The 16,106-nt window shown below is 38.5% G+C and overlaps 1 pseudogene; it reads left to right on the plus strand.

Moving 5' to 3' along the window:
- Positions 1-1,609: 1,609 nt before the first annotated feature.
- LOC148034203 (ubiquitin domain-containing protein DSK2b pseudogene) lies at positions 1,610-2,080 on the plus strand (annotated as a pseudogene).
- The last annotated feature ends 14,026 nt before the right edge of the window (positions 2,081-16,106 follow it).

Here is a 16,106-nt window from a genome sequence, read left to right on the forward strand (position 1 = left end):
AGCATGATGTGCATTTACAAATTGAGGATTGGGCCTTTCATGATATGCATGATCAATAAGGAAAATGGGATGGGGAAAGGGTTTACCTCTGCAAATCAGTGAATCACTAATTGTATCACTTACCCTTTCTTACAATTTTTGGCTTAATGATCAAGAATCAAAACCAAGCACAATTATAGGTTAGGAGTTAAATTTTCAGCCAACAGGAAAGAAATTTGAAGTGTGCTCAGTCATGCATGCATTTCAAGAAGTGTATAATGGAAGAAGGCAAGCATAAGGTGATCCATAGCTTCAGCCTAAACAAGAGTTCATGTAATTCTTTAATCTCTCCAAGCAAGAGGTTGGGCTCAGCAAAGTGGTTGGAGAAGAGAGACCAAGTCCCATGAGACATACCTTGCTTAAGCTTGGGGAAGAGGTAGTGGCTGCCCACTCCAACAAATTCATGGTTGTCCTCCTTCTTACAGTCCATGGTCGTATGGAGCCTTCAATGTCTGCGATGCAATGATGAAGAGTTACTCGATTGTCGGAGCTTCTTCTGCAAATCAGGAGTACAAAGACCAAACCCCCCCCTGAAGCATCAAGCCAACCTGCAGCTACCTACCCTAAAGTAGCTCCTTTTGACATACTTAAGCTGTTACAGAATGCAAATAAGCTCACTCCTCAAGTTGTAGCTGGAAGCACTTTGCTTGTCCTAGCATATCCACCATCTTTCTCATAGTTCACAAACAGATACTATGCATGTGCTTTGGGATTCTTGATGTTTGTTGTTGGCATCAATATGAACTATTCAAACTTTGTGAATGCCTTCAAACGCCCTTTCGTTATAGCAGTTGGATACATTGGTGGGTATGTTGTTCAAGGATGCCCAGTTGGAATGAACAATTTTAATGTATGCTTGTGCTTTAAGGGTCTTTCTATTGAATTGCCTCTTTGTTATCACTGATAGGGCAGATTTAAGTCAGAGAAGTAATGCAACACCAACTATCTATATGAATGCCCAAAGCCTTGCATTATTTTCCATGCCCTCAAATATTTCAGAGGGTCATGTTTCCAGCAACCCATGTCCATGCAACTCCTTTTGAAGCCTCTGAAGGATTGGGTTCTTCTAGCAAGGAGTCCAAGTTTCCATATTCAAAGCCTCCTATCGCCATGCCTCCATATGCTAGTGCTCAGTTAAGAGGTACCAGGTTTTCTTCTTCATATATTGTGCAAGAAGGACCTGCATATAATGTGCAACAGCAATCTTGGATGCTACTCCCGGAGCCTCCATAGTTGCCACTGTTGCAAGCATTGGGAAGGGTCAAGACTCTACTTATATGGTTTCCCAAGGATCAAACACAAATATCCCTTATCCAGGAGTTGGAAGTAGCGAACGGATGTCATCACAAATTCTTTGAAAGTGACATCCACAGGGCAGTCAAGAGCTTCCTTTCGAGGAGGTACAACGGGTGGTGTAGGCTTAGGTATGGGTTTTCCAGAGTTTCAGCAGGTACAACAGCAGTTAATGCTAAATCCTAATCTGATGCGGGACATGATGAACATGCCAGTTATTCAAAGTCTGATCAATAACCCTGAGCTCATGTGAAATTTGATCATGAGCAATCCATAAATGAGGGACATTATTGATAGGAATCCTGATTTAGCCCACATCCTCAATGATCCAAGTACATTACGCCAAACACTTGATGTAGCCAAGAACCCTGAGCTTATGCGTGAGATGATGAGGAACACAGATCGTGCAATGAGCAACATTGAAGCAACACCTGAAGGATTCAATATGCTAAGGTGCATGTATGAGGCAGTGGAGGAGCCTTTACTCAATGGAGCAGCAGTGGCAGCTGATGGTAGGAATGACCTGGCATCAAACCCTTTTGTGACTTTATTGGGTCCACAAGTTCTTGGAACAGTACGAGCCCAAACTCCTAAAACTGGAGCTAACACCACGAGGATAGCAGCTGGAACCATTGCTTCAAATACATTGCCACTTCCCAATCCTTGGAATCCGACTCAGACTGCTGCCAATACGAACAACAACTGGGCAGGCCAATACAAGCATAAATACATTGGGCAGGAAATCTAGGTCAAAAGCTTCCTCTTGATCGGTCTATCATGCAAGAGGATGAGCTTCCCACATAATGGCAAGGTGCCAAAAATCTCACACCATGATGAGTTCAACCAGGCCCTCCTTGATGGATGTCGTCAGCTTAGCCCTGGACAAATATATGCAAGTACACAGAAAATGCTTGACCTTGCAGCTGCAGTAGGCATGGATCCTATGCAGGACCTTATAGAATCTCTGAAAGAACAATAATGATGGCGATGATGACAAGTCCACTGCCACTAAAATGGTATACAACCAGTAGCTCTTGATGCTTAGAGGCTCTCTATGCCATTTATTCTTGAAGAGCAAATGGATTCATGGAGGTAATGGGCTGATCTCCTCCATGGAAGCTTGAGAGGAGCTTGAAAAGAAAGAGAGAGAAAAACTCTCCCTAAAAAAGTAACAATAAATTCTCCCTCCTCTGCTCTTGTTACCACTATTTTTAGAAAAATACCTTCAAAAAATGGCCTAAAATGACCAATGAATTGCTAACTTAAGCCTTTCTACCACCAAACTTGGTCCAAGTCTCCATTAATGCAGACCTGCAGTCCTTGTGGTCCAAAATTCCTTGATAACTACATTGCTGCTCCATGTCATGTCTGTGCCTGTGTACCTGTGGCTCTTAAATCTGTGTGACAAAAAAAAAAGATAACTGAATGAAATGTTAGCCAACTAAATCAAGAACCTATAGCTCTGATACCACTTGTCAAGAAGAGGACTGGAGAGAGAGAAGAAGAGAGAGAGAGTGTGTGTGTGTGTGTGTAGAAGAGAGAGAAAAACTATAGGAAGAGAGAGAAAGAGAGTAATGAGGAGAGAGAAATACTAAAAAAGGAAAGAGAAAGATAGAAAGAGAGAGGAAGAAGCCATGAAAGCTTGGAGAGAGAGGTGAAGATGAAAGGAGACTTGCATTATAATTTGATGGTCCAAAAATCAAGTCCCTAACACCTTATATACCAACAGGTGTAGCTAGTATTTCCCCATTATTAAATCCCCCTCTCTTACACCCCTCAATAACATTACCACCACTAGCACCATCACTACCACCACCACATCTTACCCCCCTCCTCATTAGAACCACAACTCTCTCTCTCTCTCTCTCTCTCTCTCTCTCTCTCTCTCTCTCCATGGGATTTTCTTCAAATGTAGATGGATATATAAAGGAGCTAGGTGGATTATATTGCATATTTTTTATGCTATCATCCACAAGTAGTATCATTGTAGGGCTAAAGTGTGGCCAATCACTATCATCAAAACATTTTAGAAATTGTAGTTTTGCCTTAACTTCTTTCTCAAAGAAAGAGTTACGTGAACAAATGCACCAGTGGTATCACTTTCCTATGATTAGCCATAGTCTCTTTAAAAGAAAGAGCTTTCTCAAAGAAAGAGTTACATCAACAAATGCACCAGTGGTATCACTTTTCTACGATTAGCCATAGTCTCTTTAAAAGAAGGAATAAAAGTGCGACACATTCTAAAGAATACATGTGAAATTACTTACCAGGAATTTGGATCCTTATATCTCTTGCACTTTCTTTTCTTTGAGTATTTTTGGTATAATGCTTTCTCATTGAAGGGAAATTCACCTTTAAATAGTCAAGGAAGATAGAACATCTCTAGTATACCTCCTTGTTCCACCACTGCTTAATCTGGTGATCCTTATATATGAGCTACTTCTCCTTCAAGTCCACCTAATCTCTACATTTCCCCAACAAAGTTTGCAATACTCCCTTCTCCAATTGCCCATACATGAAAACCTACCATTCATAGTTCTATCACATATAGAGAACACATCAATAATATACTATTGCAAATATATTTCTATAGAAGGATGATCAAGTTATGCTTGTAGAGAAGTCTCCACGCTACTAACTTGCATGACTTTTGAGACTCAATATCATCATCTAGTTGCAAATTCTCTTTATCTCCTATGTGAACTAGAAGAACAAATCCATGTCCACTTGAATGTTGTAGTAGTTTCCTTGTTAAAAATGAGAGAGAGAGAGAGAGAGAGAGAGAGAGAGAGAGAGAGAGAGAGAGAGAGAGAGAGAGAGTTTCTTTGAATTTTTTTCCACCAAGAAGGGGATTGTAGGCGATCCCTTCCTTGCAAAAAGAACCCAAACCCCCTCCATCAACTCTCAAAGGGAACATGAAACTTTTTATGCCAAGCATGGGTTATTGACAACCCTTCTTGATAATAGAAAATTCACAAGTTTCCTCCTTCATCTCTCTAAGGGGATTTATGATTTTTTTTTGCTAAGAAGGGGTTGCCAGTAGCTCATTGTTTAGTGAAAAAGAATTTCAGAGAGGACTTATAAAAAAATTTTCGCAAAGCAAGGTTTGCAAGCAACCCCCTATTTGGCATTAAAAATTCACAAGTCCCCTCAAAGAAATGATGGAAAAGACTTTTGAATTTTTCTTTCGTCTCAAGACTCGATGGAAAAAAACTCAAAGCAAGTCATGTAATCTCTCTCTCTCTCTCTCTCTCTCTCTCTCTCTCTCTCTCTCTCTCTCTCTCTCTCTCTCTCTCTCTCTCTCTCTCTCTCTCTCTCTCTCTCTCTCTCTCTCTCTCTCTCTCTCTCTCTCTCTCTCTCTCATTTGTCTTGCTTTCTCCTTCTCTCATTCATTTCTATCTCTCTCTCACCTCTCTTTATATTTCTATTTTAGTAATTAACTTATTAACTAAGTAATAAATTAAGTAGTATATGTCTGTATATACCTATCTCTCTCTCTAGGTGTATATAGGTATGTGTGTGTGTGTGTGAGAAAATAAATTTTTGATGAAAGAGAAGACGAGAGAGAGAGAAGTTTTAAAATAATGTTTGATGAGAGAGAATAGATAAAAAAATAATTACTAGAAGTTGAGAATATCATATTATGTGTGTGTCTAACATATGTTTTAATGTGAGACATAGTAGATTGAGACTTTGTGAATGAACTATATTGAAATGTTTGGACCTTATGAACAAAAAGAAGTCCTCTCTTTTAGAAAAAAAATTATCCTAACATAGAAAACTAATGATTAACATAACATATAATAGTTATTATCTTTGCATTATGCATGAAAAATAAATACCTTATCAAATATTTTAAAAATATTTGTACTATTAAAATTATAATCAAAATGTGACTTTTTAGTCTAATTGTACTTAAACCAAAAACTTTTAAAGAGAGAAATTTAATCACATGTTAACAGTATTTGGAGAAGGCTGCAGAAAGTGCAAGTGTTGGCTACTATTTTGAAATATGGACATCATTATATTATCATGGATGTATTCCTTTGTGAGAGCCGAGCTCACTCTCGTGCATATTCTATTTATCTCTCGTAGTGGTATTTATCACACCCGCAAGTATTGCATGGGTTATGCACATGGATTTGTAATTATATTAGCATAGACTTGGTCTATTTAGGCTAAGATTGAAGCATGCAATGATGATTGAGCGGCCTAGAGCCCACTAAGTGGGTAGGATGCCCAAGAGAGAGTGCAAACCCTATTTCACAGTTGTGAAAACCCTAAATGCAAAAGGGGCACAAACCCTAAACACAAAATGTAAACCCTAACCCTAATTCTTGGTCTATATAAGGATGAAAGGTCTCTGTTATATTCACCCTTTTGGCATATCCATGATGCGAACGCTCTATCAATGGGACTACTCAAGCTTTCTATTCTATCTTTCCATTTTATCATCTTTCTTCCATTACAAGTCATGTTCTTCTCAACTAAAGACTCCAATACACTTGAAACTAGCTAAATGATCGATCATGGAGATGTTAGAAAAGAGGGGGCAACACATAGATCAATTAGAAGCTATGAGTTCTCATGAACTAGATGAAACACTCTCGACTTCACTTTCTCGTGTATATGTTCACCCCAACCTTGGAATTCAGATTGTTGAGCATGAGGAACTCTTAGAAAAGCCTTTGACATGGTCAAAGTAATCGCAAATTTATTGTTTTTACCCAACAATCATGGGAAAATTTATAAAGCAAAGGACCAAGGTAGAGCAAGAGAAGCATCACTTAATTCTTGTGTTCTACATTGGGAAGCACACAACAAGTTAGGAAGATGTTGCAACATTGGCCAAGAAAGTAGAAGGACAAAGTGAGTTTGAACGAAAATGGTATTTTAGTCGAGGGTTAGCTGCACGATATTGTAGCCACCTAATGATTATTGCTGAGCAAAGAAAGGCACTTTGGACTTCAATGCATGATCCTACATATGTTGCTCCTACATCTTTCCGAGTGCTCATCCTTGTCCATGGTGTAAACATTTCTAATTTGGCTAAACTTGATCCCTTGTGTGACAAACTTCTTTTAGAGGAAGAGCTACACATTGCAAGTCGATTAGGACAACGAGACATGATGATTGATGTCACTAGATATATCTTTTGTCTCACCCATGACCCACAACTTCTTGATGAGCATGCTTCATTAGAATACAATCCTAATTTCTATGAATGGTTCATTCCAAGGCTACATGATACAATACCAAATCTTACCTCTACTTCTAGTACTACAATGATTGAATCTTTATCAAATGATGTGATATAGAGTGGTGTATATAAACTTCTACTAACCTAGACATAGTGGCTAGAAGAGGTATGCTTGTGACTCCATATCCTAGGCCCAACACCACTAATGTCCCTACTAAGTCACCCCACGAGTTAGTCCCAATTGAGCCAGTTGAACCTCGAGATGTTTCCGAGGAGTTTGTTGAGACACATCTTCAGATCAGCCCTACTAAACCTCCATTTGGCATCATGCATTTTCTAGTATGTCGACCATTGAGTACCATGGCTACTCATTTGGCAAAGAAAGTAAATTCCTCTTACACAGAATGCCTACTCCAATTTGAGGCCATATACACACTACTTATGCCAAGTTGTTTGCAATGATTGATCTAGGCCTTATTGATGATGAGGCAATTCAGGTTGCTTCTTAATGGCATTCCAATTCGGAGGACAATGAACATCTTTTCGATACAAGCCTCTTGATTCATGAGGAATATGTTAGGACTCTCCCTCACGAGCACTTGCTATCATGCTAATTTATTCCTTCTTATTCTTCTATGACCAAAATCCAAGACCCATCAATACTTGATGAGCTTGAGTACAGTTGTCATTCCTCGAGTCCATTCTTGCAAAAGTGGTTTTCTCATCGACTCGAGATTTCTTGCAATGACAATTGTCTTATGACCACAGCTGAGCAATGTCATACAGTTAGTACACTTCAAGCAGACCCAACTTACTATGAGACCACTTCACTGAGCTCTATCATCCTAGCTCGGAATCTCGCCTTGCTACGAAAGTTGATATATCACCCATTGCTTGACAAGATTCTGATCAAAGAGAAACTACACATTGCCAGTCACTTTACAGGACCCTCTTTGCATGGTGATCTAATTACCTATATTTGTGGACTGTTTACCAAACAACCTGACTTGGATGCTTTTGCCATGGAGTACAATTCAAATTTCTATGGTTGGTGGATCCGAAAAACTGTAGTATACTAACTCTTTTTCCTTTTTAGTCTTAGTTTCTTTGTACATATTTTTCTTTAGCTCAAATTGTTACACTAACAAGAGCAAAAGTCCCTCTGACCTTAGAAACAATGCTACATCTTACGTAAGGACAAAAAAATAAAAATAAGAGGTACAAGCTCAAACCCTTTCACTTCTTGTGTCATGGTGAAATTCAGAGAAGAAAAAGATTTTATTTGTAATTCTTTCTATCTTTTTCCCTTGAATCCATTGCATGGTACTCTCAAAGTTTTACCATGTGAATGCAAGAAAACAATAGGTGACAAAGTAATGTAATGAACCTCAAGGCTTAAAGACAATATCATCGACAATAGAAGCTTCCTATGAATATCCTACATTGCAACAACATTAAAGTCTTGAATCTGATACTAGCACCATAACCTTCCTAAAGATCTCAAGCTTGAGGGGCATCACATCAAGCCATCAAAGGCCCCAATCAAGACAACACGTTTATCTTAGACCCTCTGTGAAGAAATATAGAACTTAAAGAACCATCAACAATAAGGTTGTGATTTCTTCAATGACACCATACCTTTACTACAACATCTAATGGCCATCTACTTCCTTAAGAGTAGTTGCACATTGCTTCATCAATGAGCATACAAGTCTTCATCAACAAGTTCAGGTTCTTCTTCAACAACAGCTTCATCAACAATGCGGCATTGTGCTTCAATGTCCAGACTCAATGTTCAAATCTTCATTGTACGCACCTTAGTGCACCAAGTTTTATTATTTGTAGTCAGAGCCTTCTGATCTCAGACTTCCATTTTCCCCACCACATTTTTTTATGCATACTTCTATTAGATTTGGGTTTCCTTTTCTTTCTACCGATGGGACAATACTAGACATGGTTTACTCTAGCATAGTCCCATCGTAAAGTTATCTCTTAGTATTGTTTCATAGGCCATTTTGGTCTTATGTAGACCTCTCTCTCTCTCTCTCTCTCTCTCTCTCTCTCTCTCTCTCTCTCTCTCTCTCTCCATGTATATTTATGTATATTTTTGTATGCAAGAATGTGACATAGGCCTTGAGAATCCATTGATTCCAGAAGTTTTCATTCTATTGAAGATCTACAAAGATCTACAATGAGTCTTAGCAAATGGTCTATAGATTAATACATACAAATAAGATATGATCTTACGAAGCATGTTAAGTGCATCAAAACTACTTGCAATGTGGAGTTCTTCTTTAAACATAACCTTATCCAATAAGGATGAAGATAAAGTTTTCGTGGAGAGTCCATATTGCATGCAAGGATTATGGACAAGTCAAAGATAGAAGAGCTAAAATAGAAATCACATTCAAAAGCCCCCTTCTTGAGAGGAGTGGTATAAACATGCAATAGAAATCACTTGTGTAGTTAGCCATCTTATGACCAATGCAAAGCAATAATGGGCCATTAAAGCATACCGATATGACCTTGCATTTTGTATGATACGAAGATTGTGTTACGTTCTTTTTCAGCATTCTATGGAACTGGAGGTATCCTCTTCATCACAGGCAGGATCCTGGTGCGTTCTTGGATCTATCAATGGTTGCATTCAATGTTGTAGGGGGATTGTGTTTTTGTGAGACCCCCGAACCTGGGCCCTGGATGGAGAGCCTGGATGGAGAGTGTCCTATGGCCTGTCCATAGATTGCTATTTCTTTCAGTTCCAGCTCTATGGCATGGACGGAAAGTTGTTCCTCAGAGCTTGATGATGGCAAATGCAAACTATAGGAGTCTAGATGCTAATGTGTGTGATATGTGAGCTCTTGCCAAACACGAGAGAGAGAGAGAGAGAGAGAGAGAGAGAGAGAGAGAGAGAGAGAGAGAATCCAAGTTGAATAGCATTTTTTCATTATGAATGGGTCCTATTCTCATCAAAATTGCATTTTTGACGTGATAGGCTTGTCCACCTCTTCATTTTGGATGATTTTCCTTATTTTTTGCATTTCATTCTAACCGACAAATTTTGCGACATTAAGTTTTATTTACTTTTTTCGTGCTTGATTTTTTTTATTTTTCAACATGAATCTCCATTTTTGTTGCCGAATGCACTGGCCACATTGTCCATGCCCTTCCCCCCATTTCCCTGCCTAGTTTTGCTTTTTACAGCATCTTGATCCAATGCCTCGATCTCTCCGAATTAAATTTTTTGATTAATTTTGTATTTTCACCTCCGCATGTCGTGTAAACGGCTGATGTTTACCTCGATCCGCATGTCAAGTTTTCAAGGTGTTGCATGCCAACATTCGAATTTTGAGTCGTGGTCGACCATTCCCATTTGCGAAAATTCCCCTCCCCCCCCCTGGCCCCCCCAACCAACACCCCCTCCTTCCCTCTCTACCTATCTCTCTCTCTCTCTCTCTCCCCTGCGTTCTCCTCGCCCTCCTCTTCTCCTCCATCTCCATCCTCCTGTCCTCATGTCCTCCTCATCCTACCCTCCTCCTCTTTTTCTCCTCTCCTCCTTTCTTCCTCCCTACCTTCTTCCCTTCCTCTTCCCCTCTTCCTCTTGCCTCCCTCCTTCCTCCCCTCTTCTTCCCCCCTTCTCCCTTTCTCTCCTTCGGCCACACGGATAGCCGCAAGAATAGTCGGCCACGCCGCCTCACCACAGGAGCCACCACCACCTCACCACACTTAGGAGCTGCCTTGCTCACAAGACACGTCGCCCAATGCGCTGCCGCTGGACGCCATAGGCAGCAATGACTACGGCCTTCATCTCCACCACACCCGCCACCATGAGCCACCTCACTCGCGGTGGCATTCCTCTCCAATCGACCACGCCTACTCATCCCCGTCCTCCACGTCACCCTTGTGGCTCATGCTTGTCCCCCCCCCCCAAGGCCCTTCCTGCCCACCCCATTGGACTCCCTTCCCCTCCTACCCATGCACCATACCCGCCCCCACCCTTTACCCACCATCCCCCACCATCTTCAAAGGTAAACCCCCTTTTTGTTACATTTAAAAAAAGGAAAATAATAACAACACCTATATCAACACATAAAAATCCAAAATGTTAATTAATTTAAACACAAAAAAATTAACTTAATTAAAGAACCACAATCCAAAAAAAAATTCCTCCTACCACCACCCTTTTTTTTAACCCTCTGCCGCCGCATATATTTCCCTCTTCCGCAACGTGACCACCTTTCCCACTATATTATTCCCATATTGCCTCCACAAGGTCTTATTCGCGTGCGGAGTTTTGGTTGTCGTGAGCGTGATTCATGCTAGCGGTCGTTCACGCGCGAGGATACATGTGCGGTTTTTTCTCATGTGGTGGAGAGCTTACACTTGTTCACACGCAACCCCATGAAGCCTGTGATCAGGTATCGTATTTTTTGCCTTTTTTATTTAAAAAATCACAAATACATTAATGATATCTAAAAATCATAAATATTCAAAGAGAATTTTTAAAAATACATTTTTTAAAATTTTGTTGATTAATTGGAGTATTTTATAGTAATTTAAAAATACCAATAAAAATAGATAAATATCAAAATATTTAAAATTTTCAAAAAGCTTCAATATGTCATAAAAATTCAATAACATTTTGAAAAAAAAAAATCCAAACAAATTTCCATCATGATTATGACTAGTCAAAAATATATAAAAACTAGAGACCATATTGAAAATGATTTATTTGGAGAACAAACCAAAAAAACAAATATCAAATCAAAAAACAAAACAAAACAAAACCTAACTTAAAACAATAAACACGAATATGTGAAAAAAATAAAAATAAAAAATAAAATAAGATAAAACCCTAACATATAATTACCCAAGTGACAAACCCTTGTTTGTTCCCATTCTTTTTATTTTGGTATTAGTATTTGGTTTTTTGTACTTAACAAGAAGCCGACTGCCACTTAGTCACCCTATTGTTTTCACACGTAGAGTTTCCTATTCTTTGGCTTTTTTGGAAGTGGGATTTTGTGCATCTAACCTTAGGGGTGTCCACACGCCACTAGGTTTTTTTTTCTTTCCCTCCTTCACATGCACTATCACACACATATAATTGTAATTAAAAAATCAACCGACTATTGCACTCACAAAATAAACAAAATGCACATCCTAATTTTCTCATTTAAAATGAATCAACCGTTAACTTATAAAAGGAACCCTACCATTACACAAGCACATAACACCATAATCCACTTAATTTGGTAATTTAAAATCCATTCACAGTGCATATATATATCGCTATATACACATTTAATTTGTAAATAATAATGAACCCCCCGAAGTCACACATGCATGCGCTTTGCACCATAAATCATATAACTTTCTCAAAATGAATTGCATTTGTAGAGACCCCTCGTCTAGTCAAATCAAGTCTGCCTAAATAGGGATTGGGATACACGAATTTGACTGACTGTGCATTAATGGAATAATTTAATAATGAACTGTGCTTAATTGGTCATCTAATAAAAATGAATCGTGTAGCTTTTACTCACCCACTTCACCGCACCATATGTATATGCCATATGCTTATGGGGATTGGGATTTTTCCTGGTCAAAGACAAAGATCTTGTCTGTCTATATCTATTGTGATGGTTTGAGTTTATGGTTTAGTCCTAATTTCTATATTCTGTCTGGGAAACGATATGTGTGGAATTTTATTTTCTTTTGAGTGTTTAATTACAGGGTTTTTGGGCACTTGTTTGTATGTGTAGCATGAAGCTTCGCATATATGTACGTAGGTCGTGTCAATTTTTTCATAGGATGTGGCATGCTTGGGAAGGTTTGGTCTAATCCAGTTAGTCTTGTTGTTGTTATTTTTGTTTCCTTGTTATCTATCTCAATGGTGGTATGTGTGGGTTTTACAGGAACCCTTCCTCCTTTTCTTGGTTTTGTGTGTGTGTGGATAATCCTGTGTGGTCTAAATGGCACCTTCTTTTACACTCCCCCGTTTGTGATCCAGCATGTACCGTTACCAATCCATGATTATTCTCTTCTTTTAGATGTTGATTATATTCGAAAGGCTGGCCTTCATCACTTTGTGGCCTTAAACTTCCCTCTAATGGATGCGAAGATCTATTATTCTTTTCTGGAGACTTAGAAGAAGCATTTCTGCTTGGTTTATGGTCGTCGATTTTCTTTATCCTCTGATTGTCAATGAGGCCTTGTTCTTGCCTTTTGCAACTTCCCATGTGCCTAATGGCAATCATTTATTATCCACTATAGAGATCCTTGTCTTGTTGTAGAAGGAAACCTCTACTCCTTTGGTAGTAAATAAGATCGTCACTAGTTCAAGAGTATCAGTAGCACCTATTTCCTCTCCCTTATGAAAGCAGTTACGCCAATTCCTCCAAGACCGCTTTATGTCAGGCAAGTCTACCTCGAAGTGTTTGTCTCGAGAACTCCTCATGGCTTCCATCAGAATTCTGGAAGGGGTTAAGCTTAATTGGACAACCTTTTTGTTGTCTAAAATGGATCAACATTTTCAGTGTGTCACAAAGGGTTGATTAAGTACTATTTCCTATGGGGTTTTTCTACAAAATATCATTCAGTTGGCACCTTCCCCAAGTGGCATTCCTATGCATGATCCTGTTCCACTTCTGAAGTAGTCTCCCCCTATTTCTTCTCTTCCTATGGAAGTCAATTCAAATCTAGTAGATGTACCCTCTGCCAAAATCATTCAAAAGAAGCATTGCACACAGGGTCCTTCTGATCCTCTTTTTGTTCTAACCCTATGGTACAGATTCTGATACCTAAGATATCTGGTAGCTCCCTTTCCTCGTTCTTGTCTTGTACCAACCTCTTTGTATCGCAACAAAAATAACAATTGGATTCGCAGATTCCTCCTTCCTTGCAAATAGTATTTCTAGATCTATGCTATCATAGCTAGTTTCTGGTGTTCAGTCTGCTTTGGAGACTTCCATGACTTCCTGTCTTTAAACAATCTATATGGGAGTATATGCCTCATTCCATGAATTCCTATCTTCAAACAATCTATACGGTAGTGTATACCTCATTGCAAGACAATGTAGATTCTTTGACCAGTCAGCTTAGCAAAGCTCTAAAGGATTTAGCCTCTGAAAAGACTGCTTTGAGTGATATTGCAGCTATAGGTTTGATGGATTCACAAACAGCCATGATTAAGGAGTTAGAAGCTAAAGTTGCCACTTTAGAGGAAGCAAATGTGTCCTTAACCAAGGAGAAAAATGCCGCTCTTGAGGAAATGTTAGAATCAGCTCGTAATCTTGGTATATGAGAGATCCAATTGCAACATTCTCAAGAAATTGTAGAGCCACAAAAGAAGTTTATTGATGAACTAATCAGAAAGTTGCTACTCTTTCAATTTCTCCTCCAGCCCTGGTGATGTCTTTTTTGTTGTTTAAGGAAGAGCTAGATCATTTGCAATAGAAGGCTAAATTGTGTGATGGATTTTCTACCAAGGTAGAGTGCATTCAATAATGTATGAATTGTATTCAGGAAGATTTTGTCCACTATGTTGAATTGGTGTCACCTTCATCATATTTTGGATTCAGTATCAATAGTACCACTTTGCGTTGTACATCTCCTTGAGTAATGTGGACTTAGAACCTCCAGAGGATGGTTGGCAAAACATGTGGTCTACAAATTTATTCAAAGCAGTGTTTAACAGATTTGTTGATGAGTTGATCTCTCATGAGGCCCAGTTATTATATTTTATGTATCTTTAAGGAGATCTATATATCCCTCATGAGGAGGACATGAATTTGTGTGTAGGAGATGTGATTTTGCAAGTAGTCATGTATTTCCATTTAGTTGAAATGACTTAGGTTGATGGCTTGAAGAATTATCATCAGTAGACATTGTGGTGTAAAAGCTATACTTGGCATCCTCCTTTGGAGAATGATGTTCTGGATCCTCGCTATTGATGGAGTGTCTTTCATAAGTCAGATATTCAGCCATTGAGATCCCAAGTGTTGAACCATATTGCTAACAATTTCTTATTCACTGATGATTTCTTTTCCACTTTTGATTTTCAATGTTCCATCTATCCATCTGATCCTCATGATATCCTATCATATTCCTTAATTTCTTATCAATTACCCTTGTATATTGCTATCCTCCAATCTAATCTAGATAGTATTCCTCTCTTATCTTTTACACATGTAGTTTCCCCTCAAATTCTAGTTTTACTACATGCCCATTTATTGTCGATCCTATATCGTTGCCTACACCTATTGAACTTACTCATGTTATCTCACTTATTCCTTGTGTTTTTCCAACAAAATCCCTTCAAAATTTTCTACTTTCTTTCCCATCCTCATTATCCCTACAAATATATTCATTCTATGATTTATCTTACCCACCTCTTCATTGTTCTCCTATTATCCCTTTACCATCTCTCTCTGATTATATTAATCTTCCTCCACAATCAGTGATGGATACCCCTAGGTATAACAGTGATATCCTATGTTCTCCTATTATCCCTTTACCATCTCTCTCTGATTATATTAATCTTCCTCCACAATCAGTGATGGATACCCCTAGGTATAACAGTGATATCCTTTGTTCTCCTATTATCCCTTTACCATCTCTCTCTGATTATATTAATCTTCCTCCACAATCAGTGATGGATACCCTTGGGTATAACAGTGATATCCTCTGTCAACAACAGTGGACATCGAATGATTCTAGTGTTTAATTGGCCTATCATTCCTAGTTCTTGTGGGACACTTCTGCGCAATGTTCTACTTTGGTACATTTGGCATCTCATTTTTATTGGTATCTTGCTTTTATGCATCAATAGTCTCACCTAAATACTCGGAAGAGTATTCCACACTTAATGGTTAATCCTAATGAGGATATGACTATTACTCAAATGGATGTTCTGTATTATTTTGCACAAGCTTTTCCTACTAGGTTTATTATCCAGTTGGAAAGGATGCATTGTTTAAAATTTCTCCAAAATATGCCTCTACATTTTGTGGATGAGAACAAGAGCCTGGAATGTCTCAAGCTAAGTATGAATTTTAAGAAAAAAAATCTTCATCCTACATAGCCTATGGACACTCTCTTGGTTGTATTGATTCTTTTAATAAAAATATTTCTCTTTGCTCTTCTTTTTTTGGGAGCATGTGCCATTTAGACTACATTGTCTTGTGTCTATGTGAGTTTTGTATATGTGGTGTTTTATCCTTCTTGTGTGGAGTTGAAGATGAAGATGAAGCTGACTGAGAAGCTAATTGATGGTGGTTTGTGATTCTGTATGATGGATGGATGCTTATGGTAAAAACAAACCTCTTATACTTTAAAAGTTTGTCATGCTTTTTTATTTCTAAGTTGTGATAATTGATGTATGTGAGAGAGTGAGAGTGAGAGATAGCCAAAACTATCTATGAGTGAGAAATTGTGAGAGAAAGCTATAGAACCTTTGAAGAAGAATGCTATGTGATGATTTCCATTCAAAATAGTGTATTCTCTTGTGTTTTTGTGGTCTCTTGATGAATTCTATGAAGAATATGAATAGCATAAACAATTTTTGAAAGTT

This window comes from Lygodium microphyllum, chromosome 7, assembly GCF_053477565.2.
Source record: "Lygodium microphyllum isolate KBCC chromosome 7, Lygodium_microphyllum_v1.1.10, whole genome shotgun sequence".
NCBI classification, from domain to species: domain Eukaryota; kingdom Viridiplantae; phylum Streptophyta; class Polypodiopsida; order Schizaeales; family Lygodiaceae; genus Lygodium; species Lygodium microphyllum.